Source organism: Zingiber officinale, chromosome 4A, assembly GCF_018446385.1.
Source record: "Zingiber officinale cultivar Zhangliang chromosome 4A, Zo_v1.1, whole genome shotgun sequence".
NCBI classification, from domain to species: Eukaryota; Viridiplantae; Streptophyta; class Magnoliopsida; order Zingiberales; family Zingiberaceae; genus Zingiber; species Zingiber officinale.
Window position 1 is genome coordinate 54,867,823 of NC_055992.1, and position 5,306 is coordinate 54,873,128.

Below are 5,306 nucleotides of genomic sequence, written 5' to 3' on the forward strand. Positions count from 1 at the left end.
TTTGATAGCATGAAGTGAGCAATGCTTTTACTATAAGAGTTTAAGTATTGGCCTTGTTTTAGGATCTCTATACAATATGCCTATTTTTGATGGTTGATAACTCTAAAATAGTCATGATTCATAGAATTGGACTAGTGCTTGTGCTTCTATGGTTACCTCTCAACTACATTTTGGTTACTGGATAAACTCAGATCATGTAAGCTCATTTGGAAAAAATTAGTCCCCAAAAAAAAATGTGAAAGTTTGTTCAAGTTTGGTACTTTGCAAACATTCAAAAAGAAAAAAACAAGCGAATGAAAAAAAAGGGATAAAAAAATTATTGTCGTGAGTGGAAACTAGCAATTCACCCCTTTGAGACCGAGTTAGGTTACTAGGAAAATGAATGCTATGTTTCTCTTGATATTGAGTATTCCTTTGAGACCTTGTATAGACGATGCATAGCATTTTTGAGGGGAACGAACCTTGCATGTGACAGGTAAGTGCCTATCGCCGGAAGCATAAGGAACACAATTTTATGACGACTTGACTAGACTTAGGGATTAAAACTTGATAAATTTAGGCCACTTTCGCACTAAGCACGAAGGACTACTACTTAGGCCATACTCAAACTACTTTTGTATCTTGCTTACCAATGAAATCATCTGATAGAATTAGATTAACTTGCTAGAGATTATGATGCACTATCTAACCACATGAATCTAGATTGCGGGTTTTGCTTGAGGACAAGCAAAGGTTTAAGTCTGGGGGTGAGATGTGCGCAAATATTATGATCATTTATGCATGTTTTAGCGCACATTCACTTGCTTTATGCATATATATTCTTTGCATAATCGTCTCCTTTAGTGCATACTCATCATAAATACTCTTTTATTTGGAGATCTACTCTTTGTGTGTTTTCTTGTTGATAGGACGCTATTTGGAGCGAAAATGGAGCTAAAATGCACATAGGAGCTTGGGTCATACAACCTCGCACGACCGTGTGGCCAAACAGAAGGGAAATAGTGCATGACCGTGCCAACTTTGCATGGTTGTGTGGCCACAACAATGCTTTGTCGTGCAAATCTGCACGGCCATGCCCCCATGACCAGCAGCCGAGCAGCACACGGCCATGCCAAATAGCACGGTCGTGCCAACATTCCAGGGAGGGAGAGGGTCATGGTCGTGCGATTCCGCACGACAGTGTGACCCTGGGCAGAGAAGTAGAAGGCCACAGCCGTGCAACCTTGCACGGTCGTGTGGCCACTCCAGTGTAGAAAGAAGACATAGTCGTGCAACCTTACACGGCCGTGTGGCCACTCCAGTGCAGAAAGAAGACACGACCGTGCAGAATTGCACGGCTGTGCCACCTAACCAGAAGAGAGGATGGGCATGGCCGTGCCAACCTCGCACAGTCGTGCCACGGGTCGTGTGACGCCCATACCCTAGAATATAAAAGGGTAAAGAAACCCTATTCAGGGGGGATCTGTGGTTCGGGACTTCTTCCCTCTCCTCGGGAAAGGGTTTTCTCCTTCGAGGGGGGGGGACCCTAGAGCTTCATCCACCATCATACCTTCACGATCCGTCCATCTCCAGAGTAAGGAAGCATCCCCAAGACATCGGAATCATTAAGCATCTCTTCTTCTTTTTCTTCTAGGGTTGTAAGTATGCTTTTCTTTATGTTCTAGGGTTGTTCTTCCCTCACAATGGAGTAGACATCCTCTTCTAGGATTAGGGAGTATTTGTAATATGATGGAGATGTAGAACTATGCACATTTACCTTTTTTTCTATTTGATGACTTGTTAATGTCTTGTTCATGCTTGTGTGACATGTTTATATTTCTATGCTTTGATGAATTGATGTGGAGGATTGTTGATCCAAAAAAGGAGATACCTTAGAGCGTATTGACCAAGCTACCCTAGTGACAGGGGTAACCCTTTCTGGACGCCTAAGAAGTTCCCTCAAAAGGAGAAATAATCCCTTAGGAACTGCTGCTCTCGTAAAGAGAGTGCTCTAGATCGTATACCCGAGGGGCCCTAGTAATAAGGGCGACCCGTTCATGGACGTCTAGGACATTCTCTTGAAAGGAGAGGAAATTCCTTTATAAGGAAGTAGGTAGCCCTTATCCTTATTGTTCTTTTCTAGATGTGTCTCCATGTGATCTACTGAGGCACCCTCGTGACAGGGGAGTTAATCGTTACAGGATTTCACAGGGATCGTCTCTACGTGATACTTAGGGATACTGACCAATCTAACTTCCTGCAAGAGCATTGACATAGAGAATAGAAACTAAGCAATCTATGTAGTATATCCTAGTATTATAATGAAACCGAAATCCTAGAATCCACCCCCCAAAGCTCAATTCCCTCCAAGATCAGTTCTCTCTCTTCTCACTTTCCTCTTCTCTCTCTCTTACTCTCTTTTCTCACCAATCTTAGGTTTGTCTAGATAACTTATTTTGCGATATCTTTAGTGCTTAATCAATAGTCCCTGTGGGATTGATATTTTATTACTGACGACGAATCCGTGCACTTGCGGATATGTAACAATACACACATAGTGTATTAGTGTAATTTTATAGTCAAGATAAATTAATACAAAATAACACTACAACCATTCTAATGGTTTCTCCCAATCCATTTTGATTGTGAGCTAATATTTATAATTGATAATGAACCGATAACATGATCTTCTGTGTGACACCACACACCATGTTATCTACAATATAAATTAAATGGACAACTATATTTAACTAAATGTAAATATTTGACCAATGTGATTCTCATTTCAAAATAAATGTTTATACAAAAAACTAGCCTTTTAGTATACATTCTAACAATTCAGTGTCCAGATGAGTCTTGTGTATATAAGAAGAGTGACGGAAACGTGGTGGTATTTCTTGTACTATATGCAGATGACATTTTGCTCATTGGCAACAATGTCAAAGTGTTGTTAGACGTAAGGGTATGGTTGTCCAAGCAGTTTGATATGAAGGACTTGGGAGAATGTGGACATATTCTTGGGATCAAAGTAATAAGGGATCGCAAGAAAAGGATGTTGTGCTTATCCCAAGCTTCGTACATCGATACTATCCTAGTTTGATTTAGCATGCAAAACTCTAAGAAAGGTTTTCTATCTTTTCGGCATGGAGTACATTTATCTAAAGAGATGTGTCCTAAGATATCAAAGGAGATAGAGGACATGAAGGTAGTTCCTTATGCTTCGGCTGTAAGAAGCCTAATGTACGCAATGCTATATACAAGACTGGATATCTGTTTTACCGTGGGCATGGTTAGCAGATATCAAAGTAATCCAGGACAGGGACATTCGACTGCCGTAAAGCATATATTGAAGTACCTGAGAAAGACTAGAGATTATATACTAGTTTACCAGGCAGATGATTTGCTCCTTATAGGTTATACGGATTCTGACTTCTAATCAGATAGGGACAGTAGTAAGTCAACCTCAGGGTATGTATTTACTTTAGGAGGTGGAGCCATAACATGAAGGAGTGTTAAGCAGAAATGCGTTTCATACTCCACCATGGAAGCTAAGTATGTGGTAGCCTCTAAGGTAGGCAAAGAAACTGTATTGCTCAGAAACTTCTTGATAAACTTAGATGTGATTCCTGGTTTGCCTAAAATTATCACAATTTATTGTGATAATAGTGGTGTAGTAGCAAACTCGAAGGAACCACGAGCCCATAAGGCAAGTAAACACATTGAGTGCAAGTACCACCTGATACGAGACATCGTAAAGCAAGGAAAAGTTGTTGTCACCAAGATTGCATCAGCAGATTGTAACACCCGTAAATTTTCTATATTTAAATAGGGCAAAAAAAAAAAGAAATAAAAGAAGAGAAAAGAAATAAAAATATATTCATAAATGACCCGAGTTAGGATTTGAACCCGAGACCTCTTAGTTGAGATTAGTTTAAGTTGCCATTAGGGTAGTGGTAAAGCATCACATGAGCAATATGAAACAATTCATTATATGTAGATTATATACGAAGAGATGATCCAACTTTCACTTAGTATAAAAGGGATGGATGATATTAAAAACCTAATTTTCATCTCCTCTTCTCCTCTAGCCGAAACATCTCCTTCCTCCTTTCATGTTTCGGCCAAGATCAAGAGATCTAGGTCCAAGCTTCTAAGTTCTTCAAGGGTGGGGATCTAAGAGGAGAGTTTTTGCAAGGATTGACACGTGGGTGAAGGGTGGCTTGGAGAATAAGGCGTGCAAGAGAGATGATTGTCTTCCCTACATCTTATAGTAGTAAGATCTAGCAAAAAGTTGTAAGTACCTCTCACCTGCAGTATGAGTAGCTTCATTAATACATGTTACAATATGTTTTAAGAGTGTTGCATGTTAAAGGAGATAGATGCTATGATATGTTTGATGCCCTCTAAAGTTTTGGGATTAAGAGCATGTTTAGATCATCTTGATTTGCTTCCCATTAGGTTTTGGGACTAAGAAGTATAAATCAAGTGCCTAAACTGCTTCCCTATAAGTACAAGGGAATTAAGCGCACATAAGGTGTTTGGTTAAATGTCAAGCAAGTGCAAGTACAAGAAATTAATAATTAAAGGAAAGTATTTTACTTTAGAAAGGCATGTACTGGACACAAGGTCCATGGGTGGGCTCCTAGATCGCCCCTAGGCTCCTAGACCGCCTAGTAGTACATTGATAGGTTCGAGATTAGCTACCTCGGATCTTATTAAGGATGTGCGTAAAGTGCTACAATGCCGAGCCCAAGCAAGTGATTACTATTTTCACTAATTATATAATATAATGTTTTCAAACTTTATGGTTTATCCTAGTGTAGGTCCCCTAAGTTGAGAAGTTGAGTTATATCGTGTAGCATTGATGAACTCTAGTATGCCAAGAATACTATGGTCCTTGCTTTATTAGCATGGTTTTTAAGTTAATAGATTGCATGATAAACTGGTTTAAAAATACATGTCATGTACATATTTCTGAAGTACGGTTTTCATGTGAATTATTGTCAAGTGCATGTTTATGTTTCCTTAAACAGTTTTAAAAGCATGTTTACATCATTGCATTTTCCTCAAGCAGTTTTAAAAAGCATGTCCTTTTTTAATGTGTTTTGTGAGTAAACGGTACTTGCTAAGCATCCGCTTATAGATTTGCATTCCCTTGTACTGCAGATAAAGGAAAAGGAAAGCTTGAGTAGGAGGAGGCAGCAGGAGCAGTGCTTGGGGGGGTGTGTGTGTGTGTGACGGAACAATGGAAAGAAATCGGAGAATTTGTTATTATGGGAAACATGTAGAACTTTAGTATTCCTTTCTTCTCTCCGCTTTACATAAAA